The following is a 20146-nucleotide window of genomic DNA, read 5'->3' on the forward strand; positions in this document are numbered from 1 at the left end:
GTGTGTGTGTGTTGTCCTATATCTCACTGGAAGGTATTTGAACACCAGATGGATCAGTATGTAACATCACATAATTGTTAGTGGTATCATTAATTATTTAAACGCCAAGTAGTCCCTGTGACAATGCAATGGGGTCTCCAGAGTAAAGAGCTTTGCCAAGTATTTTATTGTGACCTGCTCCTGTAGGAAGAATGATGTATAACACAGTGCAAGAATGGGGAAAGGAGAATAGTGCAGCTGACATAAATGAGAAAAGATAACTCTGATTTGCCAGGGTAAGAAGGATTGCAGTGTCCCTGACTTGGTAGAAGTGACATGGTGTTCCTGATGTAGGGAGTGAAAAATTGCAGCAGCGTCAAAGACATAGAAGATTAAAATGTTTGAATACCATGAAGGAACGATTGAGACATGCCTATTAGAAGGATGAACAAAGTGTAAAAGAATGATTAAGGCAACATTTCAGATTCTATGATATGGAGGCAATGATGAATTAGGGAACAGTAATAATTTTTTTTTCCTTGTCATTCTCCAGAAGGTAATAGCCCTGTCTGAAGACTATTACTATCTCAAGCCCAAGCATCTTTGGTAACACTTCTTTCTACAACGGAACATGCCATAATTACCAGAATATACCCTATGTTAGTTGCTGTTTATTTAGTTGGCCTGGATGTATAACACAGCCAGTACTTCAGTAGGCTTGAGCTAGGATTTCACAGCTTCCCTTTTTGTCTTAAAGATTTAGGCATCTTACCCAGCTTGCAGCACAATTTGACCCTCAGACTATTTGCTCCAAGGAAGAATAGTTTATATCTTGAACCTATTTTGGTAGTCTGATAAATCACTCACTGGAAAGGAAGTGGGAAGCCTGGTTGGTACAAGAATTATCCCTGGTAAAACCTAGCATTTAGATGGAATCACTGTAGGTAAAGATTAAACTGGCCAACCTGTTTCCCTCCTAATTACCTGGCAACCAACCAACATCTTCCTAGGCTTTCCCCCTGCTTTAGGTATCTCCATAGAAAATTTATGCTATCATGAGCAAAGGAGTAGAAGTTTTAGGGTGGGGTGTCAAACATCTGGCCCATGGGCCTGATCTGGACTGCACAGTGTTCCAGTCAGGCCCACCATCATCTGCTTCCTTCTCCTTTGCCTGCTTCCCTCAGTTGCCATTTTTTATTTAACCTCTGTGACAAGGCAGCTGAGTAAAGCAGCATTTTGCTCTTTCCCTCTCCCCCCTCCCTCTTCCCAAAGAGAGAAGGAAGGAGGAGTCTCAACTAGTGGAGGAACTTGGCGTTGTAGCTCTGCTGTGTGATTGAGAGAGCCTGGGTTGCCAGAGCTTCTGAGCCAAGCCTTTCTTCCTTCTATTGGCTGAGGCTCCTTCCCCTCCTCATACCCTGGGAAGGGAGGGAAAGACAGAGAGTTTCCTTTGCCCAGTCCCTTTGATTGATCACATGGAAAAGATACAAAGAAATCACCTTTAAGACCAGCAACATTTTATTCAGGATATGAGCTTTTCGCCTTGCTACACAGAGGGAAAGAGTTTATGTTTTGTTGGCTTGTTATGCCAGGGGCCTTTATGATCTAGTCTTTCTCAGCAGGAAAGCGTATGAACTATTTAGAATAGGAATAACAACAAGCGAGGATTAGGCTGAGAGTGTGTGTCCAGACCAATTTTACCCAGTACATTTCCTTTTATTTTTCTTTCACATTTTCCTTTGATTGACTGGGGATTTTGAACATCGATTTCCCCAAAAAGGTTGATACTGACCACAATACCAACTGTCTCTCTATTTTTGCATCATCTCATAGGCAGGCCTCATTTGAGGTCAGAACAGCCGGGAGCACCACTCTGGAAGCTCTCCTCCACTCAGTGTCCTCATCTACCTCCCCCTTCCCGTCGCAGCCCAGATTTTCCCTGGGTGGCGAGAGGTAGCTGCTCTTTCTTGCAGGGTAGTCGGGGTAGCTGAAAACTGCCAGGCCACACAAGGCTTTCCATGGCCCTGGGTGGCCTGGGAAAACATAGGCCCAGCCTCTCCAGGGGCACAGAGGGTGGCTGTTCCTTCTTGTGGGGGTGGGGGGGACAGCCAGTGAGTGCCTAGGCTACTGATGGCCCTGGGAGGTCTAGGCTCGGCCCAGCCTCTCCTGAGGCAGTGGCAGGTGACTGCACCTTCTTGTTGGGGTAGGGGGTATCTGGAGAGTGCCCAGGCTGTGCCAGGCCTTCCCCAACATTGGGTGGCCTGGGGAAGTCTAGGCCTGGCCTTGCCTCTCCCAGGGTGGTGGTGGGTGGTAGTTGCTGCTCCTTCTTGCAGGGGTGGGAGGCAGCTGGAGAGTGCCTGGCCTACAGTGCAGCACAAAACATGACGCTCCAGCCAATAATACAAAGGTCCAGTATCAGAAGGAAGACTCCAGAGTTAAAATATTTTAAACAGTTTACTTAGAAAAATATGTAGGAATACAATCACACATAAGCAATCACAATGAACACAATCAAGAGGCTAAGGAAATCAGGGGTGAGGAATAGAGACTTTTAGGAATTACAGAGGTAATATTTACCTAATCCAGATGTGCAGAAGTCCATGTAGAAATTCAAGATGAAGACATGCACAGCCATCGGGCCATGCCTAAGAGGCCCATTACTTAGAGTAATGGGGGTGCATCCTGTGCACACAGATTGAACACTGTAGACTGAACACTTCCTTCCTTCCTTCCTTCCTTCCTTCCTTCCTTCCTTCCTTCCTTCCTTCCTTCCTTCCTTCCTTCCTTCCTTCCTTCCTTCCTTCCTTCCTCCCTTCCTCCCTCCCTCCCTCCCTCCCTCCCTCCCTCCCTGCTGCCTGCCTGCCTTCCTGCCTGTCTTTCTGTCTTTCTTGGATATGGCATCAGTATGTTGAAGAAACGTTCTTTTTAATAACAGAACTAGTATCAGAGTCTTGGAATGACAGGCTCTCCAGGGCCATCGATGAGATCGCACCTAGACATCCTCTGCGCCCCCGCCAAAAGTCGGCACCCTGGTATAACCAGGAGTTACGGCAATTAAAGCGTGGACTCAGACGGCTAGAGAGGCAATGGCGGCATACTCGAGATGAAGCGACTAGAACATCTTATAGAGAAGTGATGAAGTCCTATGAGATGGCAGTCAAGGCCACAAAGAAAATATACTTTGTGGCTAAGATTGCATCTGCAACATCGCGCCCGGCTCAACTGTTCAATACAATTCGGACCCTTACAACTCTGCCACAAGGCAGACCAAATTCTAAAGAATTGGAGATTGGCTGTGAGGCTTTTGTGAACTTTTTGCAGATAAGGTCACATCGCTCCGCCATGACTTTCCCGCCATATTGGAGACAGTAGGGGGACCTGAGGCTCTGTGCCTGTCTTCAGAGTGTGTCCTGGATGGTTTCAGCGCTCTCAGTCTGGAGGAAGTTGACAGGATTCTCGCATCTGCTCGCTCTACAACTTGCAATCTGGACCCTTGCTCTCCTGACTTATTAAAGCTTGCCAGAGGGAGCTTAGATATCCTGTAAGGGATATCATAAACAAATCCCTGATGGAAAGGCATTTTCCAGCGCCTCTGAAAGAGGCTGTGGTCCACCCTCTACTGAAGAAACCAACCTTAGACCCGGCCGAATTGACACACTATTGGCTGGTTTCAAATTTATCCTTTTTGGGTAAACTCATTGAGAGGGCAGTGGCGTTGCAGTTGCAGAGTTTTCTGGAGGATGCTTCCGTTCTCGACCCCCATCAGTCCGGTTTCCATCCGGGTCATGGGACGGAGACAGTGCTGGTCGCTCTGATGGATGACCTCCAGCGGCATCTGGATCGAGGCGGCTCGGCGTTGCTGGTGCTGTTGGACCTATCGGCGGCGTTCGATACGGTCGACCACCGGCTGCTGACCTGCCGTCTCGCCGACGTGGGGATTCAGGGGTTGGCCTTACAGTGGCTCTCCTCGTTCCTTGATGGTCGGGGACAAAGGGTGGCAGTTGGGGGTGAGCTGTCCCAGAGGTGCGTGCTGGATTGTGGGGTGCCTCAGGGGGCAGTTCTTTCCCCAATGTTATTTAATATTTACATGCGCCCCCTTGCCCAGATTGCCCGGAGGCATGGGCTGGGTTGTCACCAGTAAGCTGATGACACCCAGTTCTATCTACTCATGGACGGATGGCCTGACTCTGTTCCAGAAAACCTGGACCGGGCATTACAAGCCGTGGCCAGATGGCTCAGGCTGAGTAGGCTGAAATTCAATCCAGTGAAGACAGAGGTCCTTTGCTTGGGTCGCCGTGGTCTGGGGAGGGAAATTCCCCTTCCAGCCCTTGATGGTGTGCCACTGACAATGGCACACAGGGTCAGGAGCTTGGGAGTACTACTTGAGCCTGCCTTATCTATGGAGGCCCAGGTGGCAGCCACTGCTAAGTCCACATTTTTTCATCTTAGGCGGGTGAGGTAGTTGGCTCCCTTCCTGGAGCGGGACAACCTAGCAACAGTGATCCATGCAACAATCACCTCAAGGTTGGATTACTGTAATGCCCTCTACATGGGGCTGCCCCTGTGCTGAACCCGGAAGTTGCAGCTAGTGCAGAACGCCGCCGCCCGGCTGCTATTAGGGCTCCCTAGACGAGAGCACATTCAGCCGGGCCTTCGGGGACTGCACTGACTGCCAATAATATACCGAGTCTGGTACATGGTGCTGGTTATTACCTTTAAAGCCCTATATGGTCCAGGACCTGCCTACCTTAGGGACCGTCTCTTCCCATATGTTCCCCAGAGAGTACTGCGATCTGGCTCCCAAAATCTGCTCATAATCCCTGGGCCAAAGGAGGCCCGGTTGAAGTCAACCAGGGACAGGGCCTTCTCAATAACAGCCCCTTGCTGGTAGAACCAGTTACTGGAAGAGGTCTGGGCCCTGCGGGATATTGGACAATTCCGCAGGGCCTGTAAGACAGTCCTCTTCCGGTTGGCCTATAGCTGATCGGCCCCAAACCACCAAACTACCAAAATACCGAAGGAAGTGTATAGATTGTATGTTGTTGGACTGATGTATTGTTTTTAATGTTTTAATTTCTTAACTATGTAAATTGCTATTATATATTTAAAATTTGAATTCTATGTTAGAATCTCTGTATTGTAAGCCGCCCTGAGCCCGCTTCGGTGGGGTAGGGCGGGATATAAATCAAATAAATAATAATAATAAAACAATGTTGTTAGATCTGTGCCAGAAAATCTGTATTGGCTATCAAAATCTTCTTTGGTAAGTCCCAATAGAACAATTACTGAAGTTAGGGATGTGTGGCATATGCAAATGAGTTATGCTAATAAGCTCCAGCACCTGTTTTTCTACAAAATTAGTCCTGCTCATAGGAATTGTAATAATTTCTCTGGGGAAGACTATAGTTTTGTAGACTAACACATAGCCCTCAGTCTGTGTCATGGTGCCTTCACATGTTCTTAAGCAGCACAAGAAGCAACTTACGTACAAAAGCTCACAATGCCCAGCCATTTCATGTTTTCCTCTGTGTCTTAGGATCAAAGCATTGACCATGAGATTTCTGTAATGAATGTTAATCAAAAGTAGGTTTGTAACTTACAGATAAACACCTGAACAACATACTCAAGATTGCTACAGCTCTGACACTGTTTCCAGTTTTTGAAGCAAAAAGCTAAAATAAATGTTTGATTGAGCATAGGGGGCAAAGGACAGATAAAATCAGGAGTAAATTTTTTGTGGTAACTCAGTATAGGTAACTCTGAGGTAAAATTAGTACATATGCAGGCTTTCATTCTTAGGTTTCAGGCTAAGGAGAATCTTATTCAGAGTGATTCAGAATCTTTACATTGAGATACTTTTGTTCTAATGTTTTCCAAACACTCCAGCACACTTTTGTTGAGTATTCTTTTGTTGGTTTCCAGAAGGCTGGTACTCTCTTTCCAGTAGCCAAATCCATTCTCTTGAAGTGCCAGTACTCGTCTTGAGATTTCAACTGGTCTCTAAAGGCAGTTTCTAACCACACCAGATCAGGGGTCTCTTCACTCTTCAGAGCTAACCTCCTGTTTGACTGCATAGGAAAATTCTCTTCTCACTAGAAGATCTATTTCCTTTCATTGGCCAGAATCAGAGACTTTGTCTAACTAACCCACTTGTCCTTGCCAACTTCCCCAAGTTCTCCTGTCTGTGTCAAACCAGTCTCAGTCAGGACTGAATCCCAAATGAATCCTCTTCTTCATTTGGCTGTTAAGTCTCTCTCTGCTCAGATGATGCTAACCTATCAGATTGCTTGGATCAGCCTATCACTCAAGGCTCTTTGTTTCTGTGAAAAATTCACAGTTCTTTGGATGTATATAGCATTTCTTAGCTTTTAAAAAGTGCTGTCCATCACACATGCACATAGTTTACCTTCAGTCATGCATTAAAGAGCCTTGTCTTGTGGTGGCTGCTGTTGTCAAATCATTTTTTCCCCAACCTGACATAGCTAATCAGATCTTCAATGGCTAATCAAAAGCCCTGCTGGACAAAAGCCTTTTCTTGCCCCACTCACTTTTAAAAAACATTTGGTGGGTTCCAGGAAAGATGTAAGCAGGCACCATGGTGCCCACAGAACCCTTGGACTAGACAATAGACTCCCGCTTACCCTTTCCCTGACAGAGACACCATGATCATTAACTAGTGAGAGTTTTTTTGTTTGCTTGCATGATTATGTTGTTATCTATATGAGTAGTTTTGGGAAGAAGTGGGCCAGGCTAGTGTTACACTTGAAATGACCACCAGTAAAGAGTATCTAAGCGCCCCGTGGCACAAAGTGGTAAGCTACAGTACTGCAGTCCAAGCTTTGCTCACGACCTGAGTTTGATCCTGGTGGAAGCTGGGTTCAGGTAGCTGGCTCAAGGTTGACTCAGCCTTCCATCCTTCCAAGGTCGGTAAAATGAGTACCCAAACTTGCTGGGGGTAAAGTGTAAATGACTGGAGAAGGCAATGGCAAACTACTCCGTAAAAAAGTCTGCCATGAAAACATTGTGAAAGCAATGTCACCCCAGAGTTGGAAACGACTGGTGCTTGCACAGGGAATTACCTTTACCTTTTACCTTTAAAAATGCATTTATCTGAGAACAAACAGAAGACTGCATGCTATCCAGGGGCTTTTTTTGAGCAGGAACGCAGTTCCGACTGGCTTGGTGTCGGGGGGGGGGGGGTGGCCTAACACGCAAATGAGGTCCTGCTAGGCTTTTTCTACAAAAAAACCCCCCTGTGTGAAACAATGGTGATATTAGGGGGTGTGACCTAATATGCAAATGAGTTCCTGCTGGGCCTTTTCTACAAAAAAAGCCATGGTGCTATCTAAGCCTCTTGCTATGTCCATGAAGTAGTTATGATGATGGTTAAAGGCCTGATGGTTTATTCCTTTTATTTGTAGGTAAAAATGACCACCAAGTGAAAATAAAATAGGCTACAATCCTTATAAAATGGCAATTAATTTCTAAATTGGAGTAGCTTAACAGTGGAATGCTAAAAGCAGTTTTGCCAAGCTTCTTACAAATAGTACAAGTAGCATATGTTGAGCTTTTGCATATATAAATGAACAGCATTTGCATTCAGAAAATAACTGTTTGAACATTAACATTGTGTGTATTTTTGATTACAGCTTTTAATGTTCTAGAAAAAAAACCTTATATTTCTCCTTCTAACATAATTATTGTGATAATTATTGTAAGATAATTATTGTAAGATTCAGAGAAATGGACACATCTTGTCCCCAAGTTCTCATGCTTACACAACAAGGTGGTTAAAGATTTTATTTGATCACTTATTTGTAGGAAATAGATGCTAAAATGTTTATCATTTGACAAAAAAGATATAAACATAAGAGCATCTTGCTGAATTGGACCTGGTTTCATTTTGCTGTTTTCTGAAAGATCTATCTAGAATACGAATATACACTTTTCTGAAACACATCTGGCAAAGTATGAATGATAAAGCATCCATGGAACCAAACTGTCCATGGATATCTAAAAATTGAATTACCCATTTTCATGAATATTTGATCTGCTTGTTACCTGCAAAATGTTCCAGATTAGATGCCCATAATTTGAGTTTATTAAAGTGCTTGAGGCAAGGATTTGTGTGACAGGTAGGGTTGCAATTCTGGAAAGCAGTGGAAGTGAACAGTATATTAAATTTAACTGAGTAGGCAGATAGTATGTGAATCTAGAGCAGGGTTTCCCAAACTTTTCTTTCCCATGGCCCAGTTATTTTTACACTTCTTCATGGCCCACTTTGGGGATGGAGCTGGGAGACATGAATTATGTCATTTCCTGTGGTGTCACTTCCAGGTCATGGGCCAAGTGATGTCATTTCCGGGGCACACTGAACCAAAACTCCAGCTTTTTCAGGGCACTCTCCCAAACCTGCCTCTTCTGAAGTCATTTCATTTTCAGAAAAATCTCTCTGAAACTCCTGATGAGCCAAAATGGGGGTGGAAAGTGAGCAGTCTACAACTTTTTCATTTATTCTCAGGGTCCTCTCTTTCTACCCCACACCTACATGCACCTATCTGTTTGTGTGTTATTTTCCAGCTTGCAAGCACACCTAATGCCCATGTTCAATTGTCTGCACCACATGCACACCCCTTCCTCAACAGCACTGGCCAGTGTATGCAGTTGGGAGTGCTGCTGCCATTGCCATCAGGAATGCCAGCACTGTGTACCGCCCACACTGCGCCCTGGCAGCTGCTCTAACTCAAAATATGCTGACACATTTAGAAGGCCCTTCCTTCAGCTGCTACTATTGGAACCCTGCCTCAAGCTACAACAAAGCTTGCTTGGTTTCAAGAAAATCTTTTGACAGCTATTTTTCATACTTTTCCTTGGCTGAAACATTGGAAAACTGCTGCGAAAGGTAGCAGAGGATTGTACTGCAATTAATGTATTAATTTCAAGTTATATGAAGTTCATACAAGCTTTTCTGAAGTTATCCCAAAAAGGATATTTATGAGGGGCTTGCAGCTTTTTACTAGCTGTGTTTCCCATGCCTTTAAAAGCAGCCTGTTGTGCAGATATTTAGCCAGTGAACTTCTTTCATCCTTTTTAATATCTACAGGAGGAGTTTAAGTTTGGTGTCAGACAGCTGTTAAAAGCAGGACCAGTAAAATGTTGCCAAGTTCATAGTATCATCACTGTTGAGATATACGGCAGTAATTGCCAATAATCTCTTTCTGCCTCACACCTTTCACTTTCACTCACTCACATAGAAATCTCATAAAAAGGCCAACTGGCTACCACTGGGGGTGCCAACTTGGCAGAGCTCCTATGTATGCAGCAACAGTATGATGAACAGAAAAGTTTCATCCAATAAAAATGGAAGGAAAGAAAGAAAGGCAAAGGGAAAAAAGAAAGGGAAAGAATTAAATGGAAGGAAAGGAAAAGAAAGCCATGGAAACGAAAGAACACAAGAACATCACAGAAGCCATGTTAGATCAGGCAAGTGGACCATCCAGTCCAAAATTCTCTCACACAGTGCCTCAAAAGCACCAGAATGTTCACCAGTGGGGCCAGAGCACTAGAAGCCCTCCCACTGTTGCTCCCCCCCAGCACCAAGAATACAGACAGAGCATCACTTGCGGTGAAAGAAAGAAGCGGGAACAAAGGGGGAAAAAGCCTTACCATCAGATGACCCCAGCCAGCAACAATTCTGCCCGGGGGTCATTTGGTTAAAAAAAATAGCTACTGGAATGCCCACTCCCTGCCCTTTCTGGCTGAAAAACACCCCCTCCCTCTTTGTTGCCCCGACCTCCTGGGGAAATCTCCCCAAAAGAACATACTGCAAGGCACATGAAAGCTCATACCTTGAAGAACACTTAATGGGTCTAAAGTGCCAGTGGACTCTGGCTTTTCTCTCAAACACTGGGAGGGCAGCCCAGAAGGAAGGAGAGACAGCCCAGCTCCTTTCTGCACAACATAAAGAAGGGGGAAGGAAGGAAGCCAGACAGAGCGCAGGCTTTGCAGCCTGTGTCAGTCTTCAAGGCTAGCTTTTCTCTGCACAACAGAAAGATGGGAGAAGGAAGGAAGCAGAGCAGAGGTCATGCTTTGGTGGGGGCAGGGCTAGCTTTGGCTTTTCTTGTGACCCGGTAGTGAGGCTTCTGTGGCCCGGTACCGGGTCACAACCCTGCAAATGAACTAATACAATATGATTAGAACATTAATATTTTCATTAATGTATCTTGAATATATATATATATATATATATATATATATATATATATATATATATATATATATATATATATATATATATATATATATATATATATATATATATATATATATGATATGATATGTTATTCCTCAGTGCATGTATGCCAACTTTGCTGCCGCATACACCCGGACAACATGATCACTGGACCTAACTTCAACAACTGCACCATTTCAGGCTCATTCATCTTGTAACACTGTATATACCATTAAATGCCAACAATGCCCTTCCATTCATAGGGCAAACAGGTCAAACCCTATGCCAAAGAATAAACAAGCACATATCTGATATTAAGAATCACAAGACTGAGAAACCTATAGAAGAACAAGTCAACCTTCCAGGACATTCAATGGGTGACCCCAAAGTAGCTGTTTTATTGCAAAGGAACTTCAGGAACAGGCTGGAAAGGGAAATTGCTCAATTACAACACTCAGGACAACCCCACCCCCAGGACTTAACAGAGACAGTGATTTCTTATCTCACTATATATGATAATCTCATTCAGTCCTAACATCTGTGTTCTCATCCAGAAGGGCAATACATCCTCTTTATTTTATTGTATTTTTATTGCATTCCTATTTGGAATAGTAGATTGGAATACTAATTGTAATGTAATGCAATGAACAGTAGAATGTAATTAGTTCCAGATGGGCAGCCATGTTGGTCTGAAGCAGTAGAACAAAGTAGGAGTCAAGCAGCACCTTTAAGACCAATTAAGTTTTATTCAGAATGTAAGTTTTCATATGCATGCATACTTCTTCAGTCAAGGGAATGGGATACAGTGAGCTGAAAAGCATATAGCTGGTGGGTTAAGACTGTAAACTGATACAAAGTTAGGATCAAAAGGCAAAATAGTGAAATAAATTGGAAGACCTTTTGGTCTGGATAGAATTTGCATGGGAAACCAAAAAAAGGTAATAAAAGTTGCCTGTTAATTGCTCTGGCTACAAGTCTAGGTAAATTGAAATGGTAGATGGGAATAAATTTCTCTAGTCTGATGACAGAGGAGACATAACACTGCACAACCAATCACCCAATCTTATAGCAAAGGATGCTGTTAGTTACCTCCATGCTTAAGAAGAGATGGATGAATCATAACAACTGGATCTCAGTGAATTACTCTCAGCATTCCACAATTAAGAAGGGTACATTTACACATCAATCTTGCGTCCCCTTGCCCAGATTGCCCGAAGGTATGGGCTGGGCTGTCACCAGTATGCTGATGACACCCAGCTCTATCTACTTATGGACAGCCGACCGGTCTCCGCCCCAGAAAATCTAGACCGGGCACTACAGGAAGTGGCTGGATGGCTCAGACTGAGTGGGCTGAAGCTAAATCCGGCGAAGACAGAGGTTCTTTGCTTGGGTCGTCGGGGTCCGGGGAGGGAAATCCCCCTACCAGCTTTTGAGGGTGCGCCGCTGATAGCGGTGGACAGGGTCAAAAGCCTGGGGGTACTATTGGAGTCCTCCTTAACGATGGAGGCTCAGATAGCAGCCACTGCCAAGTCCGCATTTTTTCATCTTAGGTGGGCAAGGCAGTTGGCCCCCTTCCTGGAGCGCGACGATCTAGCAACAGTGATCCATGCCACGGTCACCTCGAGGTTGGACTATTGCAATGCTCTCTACATGGGGCTGCCTTTGTGCCGAACCCGAAAGCTGCAACTAGTGCAGAATGCCGCGGCCTGGCTGCTCTTAGGACTCCCAAGAAGGGAGCACATCCGGCCAGGGCTCCGGGATCTGCACTGGCTGCCAATAGCTTACCGAGTCCGGTACAAGGTGCTGGTTATTACCTTTAAAGCCCTATATGGCCTAGGACCTGCCTACCTGAAGGACCATCTCTCCCCACATGTTCTCCAGAGAGTACTGAGATCGGGAACTTGAAATCTCCGTTATCCCCGGGCCAAAAGAAGCCCGCTTAAAATCTACCAGGGACTGGGCCTTTTCTGTTACAGCCCCCTCCTGGTGGAACCAGCTGCCGGAAGAGGTGAGGGCCCTGCGGGACCTTGCCCAGTTCCACAGGGCCTGTAAGACAACCCTCTTCCGGCTGGCTTATGACTAGCTGGTACAAGAAACCAAGTGTAGTTATACTAGATGTCTGCTGTCCCTAATGTTTTAAATGTCTTAAAATTTTAAATGTATTAATTATTCTAACTGTTTTTATGCTTAAATTCTATTTATGTGAAACTTTGTGTTGTGAGCCGCCCTGAGCCACTTGTTGGGAAGGGCGGGATATAAATCATAGAATAAATTAAATAAATAAATAAATAAATCTCAAATTTTGATATATTTATTTACTTCACTATGTTTGCCCCAGAATTAAATCCAAACGAATTGTGACCATATAAACTCAGCTTGTTATTCCTGTTTGATCCTTGCATCTGTTAAACATCTTCATTATGTTGTATGCTAATTTGCTGCTCAAGTATGGACTGGTAATTTCCATTTCAATGTGAAGAAGTATTCATGCACATGAAAATTTATACTTTGGATAAAACTTTGTTGGTCGTTAAGGTACCACTGGACTTGAATTTTGTCATATTGTTTCAGATCAACACAACTACCCATCTGAATCTAATTGCATAAAACTGTATAAAATTTGCATGGTGATAGTTCTGTGGGTGCCTGGCTCACAAACAGAGGCCCTCTTACAACCTTTGATGGTCGGATCAGAGACCCCAATGACTTACAGTAAAAGGAAATAGCTGAAAGTTGGATGCCCATGGAGGAAAAGGAAATAGCTGAAAGGTAGATGCCCTACTCCTTAAGACTGCAAGGCATTGCAGGACCAATGCCTCTAGGGCTGGTCTCATGACAACCACCTGGATGGATTCAGCAAAGGACAGAAGAGACGAGGCAGGACATGCATATGAGCAGTGAGTGGATGGGACAATAGACCAACAGACTCTTTGTATAATAGAGGTTGCCAAGTTTACAAGTTGATGGGGGTGTGAACTGGCAGAGACTGACCAAGAGAGAGATCTTGGGGTCATTGTAGATAACTCACTGAAAATGTCAAGACAGCGTGTGATTGCAATAAAAAAGGCCAACGCCATGCTGGGAATTATTAGGAAGGGAATTGAAAACAAATCAGTCAGTATCATAATGCCCCTGTATAAATGGATGGTGCGATCTCATTTGGAATACTGTGTGCAATTCTGGTCACTGTACCTCAAAAAGGATATTATAGCATTAGAAAAAGTCCAGAAAAGGGCAACTAGAATGATTAAAGGGTTGGAACACTTTCCCTATGAAGAAAGGTTAAAACGCTTGGGGCTCTTTAGCTTGACTGCGGGGTGATATGATAGAGGTTTACAAGATTATGCATGGGATGGAGAAAGTAAAGAAAGAAGTACTTTTATCCCTTTCTCACAATACAAGAACTTGTGGGCATTCGATGAAATTGCTGAGCAGTCAGGTTAAAACAGATGAAAGGAATATAATATTTTTGGCCACTGTGTGACACAGAGTGTTGGACTGGATGGGCCATTGGCCTGATCCAACATGGCTTCTCTTATGTTCTTAAGTGTCCATAGGTCTTTGGGTAAGCAGTCCAGCTGCTGGATCATGCTGGGGCCAGAGTTTGAAACTTCTCTTCCAGCCCTGAAAGTGAGACAAGGCATCTCAGCCTGTAGATGATCCTGGCCACTTCCCCCTCCCCTTTTCTTATGTATTTTTATTGGGGGGGGGGGTATATGTGTTTGTGTGTGTGTGCACCTGGAAGTCATGGCAACCTCCAGTGACTGACACCTACTGGGGGCCTGGAGGATATTCAGAGAGGTGGTTGAATAAAACCTACCCCTGTCCTCCTAACTGCTGGTATGCCCCTGTTCTCCCGACTGCTGGTATTTCAAGGAGGTCTCCAATACAAGTACTTGCCATAATCAACCCAGCTTAGTTTCTGAGATATGACAAGATTGGGCTTGCCTAAACTATCCAGGTCAGGGTGATCCCATCCACCTTGACCCAGGCCAGCAGTGTAATGATGCCATAAATTCTCTCTTGCCTTGCCCTCCCTGGTTGGCAAATAGCAGTGCCAGGGAGAGTTCGCACCACACTTAATATTGCTCTAAAGTGTATTTGAAAACCACTGAACATCACAAAATTTTTACTCAGCTTACTTAACTTTAAAGCACACACATACACAAAGTGGTTTTTAACTATAAATCACCTGGAGCAGGACTGTGCAGAGTCAGCATAGAAATATTCTAAATAAACAAACAAACAACAAATCCCTCTGCCATAGGGTGGGGTCAGGGCAAGTGGTGACAGCTTTTTCTTTGATGACAATAATCTCATCTCAGGTACTTCTTCATCATCATATTGATGCAATACCCACTTGAGTAAAAAAAAGACAATAAACAAAAGAATTCAAACTGGAGTTTTTTTGTCATAATTTGGAGACTGGTCTCCATAATTTGGAGTTTAAAACATGGTTTTTCCATTATTTTTGACATGTGTTGAGGAAAAAGTACTTTAAACTGCCCAAACAAATGAATTTTCATGTGAAGGGAAGCTGCTAATTGTACAGTATTAATTTCTAATATGCTTGACAACCTGCAGGTGGTGGCTGGAGATCTCCTGGTATTACAACTGAACTTCATATAACAGAGATCAGTTCACCTGGAGAAAATGGCTGCTTTGGAGAGTGGACTGTATTATACCCCATTGAAATTCTTCCCCTCCTCATATTCCACCCTTCTCAGGCTCTGCCCCCAAAATTTCAAAGAATTTCCCAACCCAGAGTTGGCAACCCTTTCTAAGGGTTTCTAAGCAAGCTAACATACAAAGCCTTGTTCATAGTTCTGTTATTAAATACTTTCAAAGATCAGTTTGATATCATTGAAACCACGTCAGTCCTATGGAGAAAAGCAAACAGACTAAAATGTAATTGAGCGTAACTCAAAAATGATTTCTTATCTATAGCAAAAAAATTCCACTCATATAAAAAACTGTTCCATTCAGAATTGTCCTGATGTGAAAGAAAATGCAAACATGAACAACACATCCTGATCCTTTATGTACAACCATTAATAAGTTATTTAGATTTTTAAGATCTGTCTGCAAATAAAAAATGGGAGATTGCATTAGCTTTACAAAGTTCCTACGTCCGCTTTGCTTTTCCTCTTACCACCATTTTACATATTATGAACTATTAGAAGTAAAACATACATAGTATGCAAATCAGTATTTTTAGGGGAAGCTATAGCAGTCTTACAAATTCATTTCTTCAAGTCATTCAGTAAGATGACTTTGGTGATATGGAAACTAGCTAGAAAGGTGTAAAATACCAAACCTTGTGTAATATCACTTACAATATATAGCTATAACCATGAATGCTTCTGTTTTTAGAAATCATTCATATTGATAAATCTTTATGTGTATATTTCTTGTACAACAGCACAGACTAGTGGTTGTCCAACTATAACAAGCCTATGCTTTTAACTTTTGGAAACAAGGAAAATCCAGGGAGTCTTGAACTAGAAAACATGTTTCTTACTTAATAATTCTTTCTACAGTAATTTCACTTGCATAGATTGTTCAACAGAATGTCTTTGTTCAAAGTCATGAGTCATATACCCTATTTTTCTCCCCAAAATAAATCACCTAACTATACAAGGTAGAATTTTTCATTGCTGGTGTTATTCTTTTAAAACAAATTTGTACCAAATGATTGCTTGTAGAAAAAATGGACAACTTACTGTCACATACATTTATTTTTTCTAACCATTATGATTTTGAATGAATTTAGCCACCAATTTATACTACCTGAAACCATTAAATAATAGAAATAGCTAAATAACAGAGTACATTGTTAACATGTAATGGAGAGGAAAATTATTCAGTAATTGTTCACTTTGTAATTTGTTATATTGATTAAAGAGTAGAAAGCTAAAATAGTGAGTTTACTAATTCTCAACACAGTAGCATTCTGACAAATGGCAAGAGAGTAAGACACACAAAGGATATAAAGCTATGATTTTGCGTAAACTTGTGAAATTTACATAAATTTGGGGAAATGTTCTAAAACATGTCTAATGCTATAGGCAACTTAAATTTTACTTATTAGAACTCTGTAATTAAATTACTTATTAGAACTTTTACAGTGCTTCAGTTTTATTTTGCATTACGTGCCTGATTTGAACACTTCTGTTATAGCCCTCATTAGTTCCTGAGAGACCTTCATGCCCATACTTAGCCAAACTAAACAAGACAGATGTCAGTGAGGAGAGAGAGAAGGACTCTTAAAAACTGTGGTTGGAAGGTTTCAGAATATCAGTGCTGTCATGCTTGCTTGGGGCAGTGTCTAAGAATGCTGGAAACCATGGAAGTGTAGTAAGAAACTCATGAGTTAGTCTGAAAACAGCAAGTTAAATCCCACATAGTATTTTGAAAGGAATTTTCTTAATGCCCTCCTTACACAATTTCTCCCTGAATTCCAACAATATTCTCCTTTTCCTTTTTAGGAATCTAGAATCTGTTTAAAAGCAATTCATTTCCAGTCTCCAAATGCTACTTGAAACCTTCCATACAACATTGCTTTTGGGCCAGATCACAATGGTACAATGTCTAGGAGAATTTTACTGCCAGAATCTACATTCTGGAATTAATAACCCCATGCGCTTCCTTGGTCCCTAGCCAATATCCCCAAACTAGGGATGGACATGATTCAGGCAAAAAAAAATCCTGCTCCATGGAGGTCCAGGGTCCATGGGGTTCACAGACCCCATGTTTTTTACGTACTGCACAGTGGCCCATTTTGTCTGTTTATCCATTTCTGGTTCACTTCTGGGGGAATCAGAAGTGGGTGAAGTTGCCACAGCCTCTTTGCAAACATCATTTATATTTTAAATGGCCTTTGCAAAGACACACAATGCACGAGTGAAGGCAGTGAGGCAAGTTCACCCCTACAGAGCAGCTTTGGGGTGGAAGGTAACACATGCCTAGCACAATCAGGGATGGGACCAACATCTGCCACTGCCCATGCTGCACCATGACCTGCTGCTTGTCAGGAAAAAACAACAAGCAAGAAAAGAAGAAACTGAGGGAAGGGGGGGTTGGGGGGGAAGGAAGAGGGAGACACTGCCAGCATAATCCTAATTTATATACTCATTTGAAGAAATATTTTCTTTGCAAAAATGTATTTTGCAAAGCTGGACAGTACACAAGTGAACCTCACAGAAAACAGACGGGCCTTCACTCATATGCCATTCAACCTCTTTAAATTTTAAATGGGTTTGCAAAGCTGGGTGGCATGAGTGAAGGCTGAGCAGTGAATTCATTCTTCCAGAAGTAGGTAAAGTGACTACTTGGCTTTCACTTACATGCTGTGCAACTTTTGCTAGACCTGCCTTTACATGGATTTCCTGGGATGGTCCATGGAAGTCCATGTCAATGGGTGCACAGTTTGGGTTCACAAGCCACAAACTGGGCCCTGACCCATGCAAAAATTTGGTCTGTGGTCTGGTCCATGCCCATCCCTACCCCAAACCCTCTTCATTTCTGCAGAAACAGCCAGGGCTGGTCCTCTGGCACCCAAAAGCAGAGGACACACAAAGAATACTACAGAGACTGTGTGCTGACCAGGCACCCTCCCCACCTGCTCTCTGATTACTCCGATCATCAAAAAGTGGGCTGGGAGGCTGGCTGGCTGGTACACAGTCTCTGTAAAGTTCTTTGAGCATACTCTGCTTTGGAAAATGCTCAGAGAATGTTACAGAGACTGCTGGATGCCCTCCCCATTCTCTCTCTGATGATCAGAGTCATCAGAGAGCAGGCAGGGAGGGCACCTGGCCGGCGTACAGTCTCTGTAATGTTCTTTGAGCATCCTCTACCTAAAAGTAGAGGACCCAGAGAACGTTAAAAAGACTGCGTGCCGGCCAGGCACCATCCTTGCTCACTCTCTGATGATCAGAGTCATCAGAGAGTGGGTGGGGAGGGCACCAAAACTTGGGCATTTGCCTATGATGCCAGGCCAGGAGGGCCCAATTTGGTGCCCTCCACAGCCCACGCACTAGGAAAATGCCTAATTTGCCTAGTGGGAGGGCTGGCCCTGGACACAGACTCCATCCTACTTGTTCCTTTACAAGTTCCATTCCTCAATACTATACCTCCACTTTCTCGGGTGTCTGATTTTATTATTTGTTTTGCAAAATTACACCCCACCTTTATGTACAGGGAATTTACAAAGTTTTTAAAAAATCAAAATAGGAACAGAATAAAATATAATGTACAAACAAATTTTTAAAGATATAGCACTAAAATATAACAATTTTAATTGTTCTCTGACAGAGTAGAAGCCAGACAAATATGTTTGGACAAATTATTTTACAATCAGAGGACCAGAATAGAGTTCAGTTCCTGATAGATTTTATTAACCATAAGCAGGACAGGGCAAAATCGTTACCGAACTTGATCAACAATTTTTGATCTGACATCCAGCCTTCCTATAGCTTCTCAGTGGTGAAAGTTAGGTTCAGGTTACGTTTTTCAGGAGGCTAATTTTTTATATACGGACATGGAGTTATTAATTTTTTAGTTTTAATTCATTGATCATTGCCATTTAAAAATATTGAATATTTTAGAACTGGTGCTGTGAGCTACCTGAGCAGTAGTTTAGAAAGTAAGCAGTCTATGAATAAATCATCTAGAGTTACCATGGCCTGGGAGGTGGGAGGAGGTGGAACTTACTGATGGGGAAGCACAATCATTGACCTCATGCAATATAAGTGAGATTTTTTTTTAGTGGGATTTTTGTTATATGAACACCTACAGAAATGAAAGATAAATATCTTTCTAGCCTCAATTTACTGTTTCATCTGCCATTTCCTAAAGCCACAAATATTTTTGGTACCTTTTTCAGTCCATGGTCTATGAACCCAACTTTCATCTTCCTTCTCTCTGGGATCTCTGTCTTTTAAATTTCTATCTTTGAAAATATCAGTCTTTTCCCTGCATGAAGCTTAAATTCCAACCAAAATGGCATAGAATCTGGACTGCAAACTCCAGCACTACAAGTAACTATTTCATGCTCTCACGCTAGCTCAGCCAGTAAGCACAGAAGTGTTTAGTACCATAAGCACAATGCAATATTGATTGATTACTGACCTCTGGTATGTTAATAAGCACATCTTGTGCAGACTGTGTGTGTGTGTGTGTGAGAGAGAGAATAAGTATAAACATCAGAATATAATGCTTTTAACCTATGAAAGCTTTTTTTAACCAACTTGATTAGTTCTCACATTCCATACCAGCATCAACACTGTGGCCTAAGGGTCTCCTTTCTTAATTATATCTGTTAACAATATTGGAGACCTTTCCAAATGTTTTCCCCAAAGGATTCATAAGCACAGAGATGTGCATAAACAAGTACTTAATTACAGGGACCAAGCAAAATGGCTTTTAACTTTCCCCATGACAAACAGCCTTTTATCTCCTCAGGTTGCTTTCAGACATCCTGTCAAAGAATGCTTGGTGCCAGCATTTATTTATTTATTTATTGCTTTTTCAGAGTATCAGGATTCAATTTTGTACTGCACATAAAATACACAGGAGATCATAATGTTTAAAACTACCTACTAAACACTATGCGTGAGACTGTGACCTAAGAATATCTGGAAGATACTCCCCCCACCCCCAGTTTAGGATCAGTTGTTTCAGAAAGAAAGAAAAAATCAAGTTTCTGCAATTGTGTGGAAGCAAAACACAAAAGTGATTTATTTGTATATGGGTGGGTTATTTACTGCCTGCTGAAAGCAGTGAGGCTGTTTACTAATTTATTTATATTTATTTCCTATATTCTCATTAAAAACACTCACAAGGTGACCTATGACAATAAAACTACTGCACTGTGGTCTTAAAAATAATAGCCATCTAAATAAATTAGCCAAAAGAACTGGTTACCAACCTCCTGATGTG

The sequence above is a fragment of the Heteronotia binoei genome, chromosome 4, assembly GCF_032191835.1.
Source record: "Heteronotia binoei isolate CCM8104 ecotype False Entrance Well chromosome 4, APGP_CSIRO_Hbin_v1, whole genome shotgun sequence".
In the NCBI taxonomy this organism is placed as follows: domain Eukaryota; kingdom Metazoa; phylum Chordata; class Lepidosauria; order Squamata; family Gekkonidae; genus Heteronotia; species Heteronotia binoei.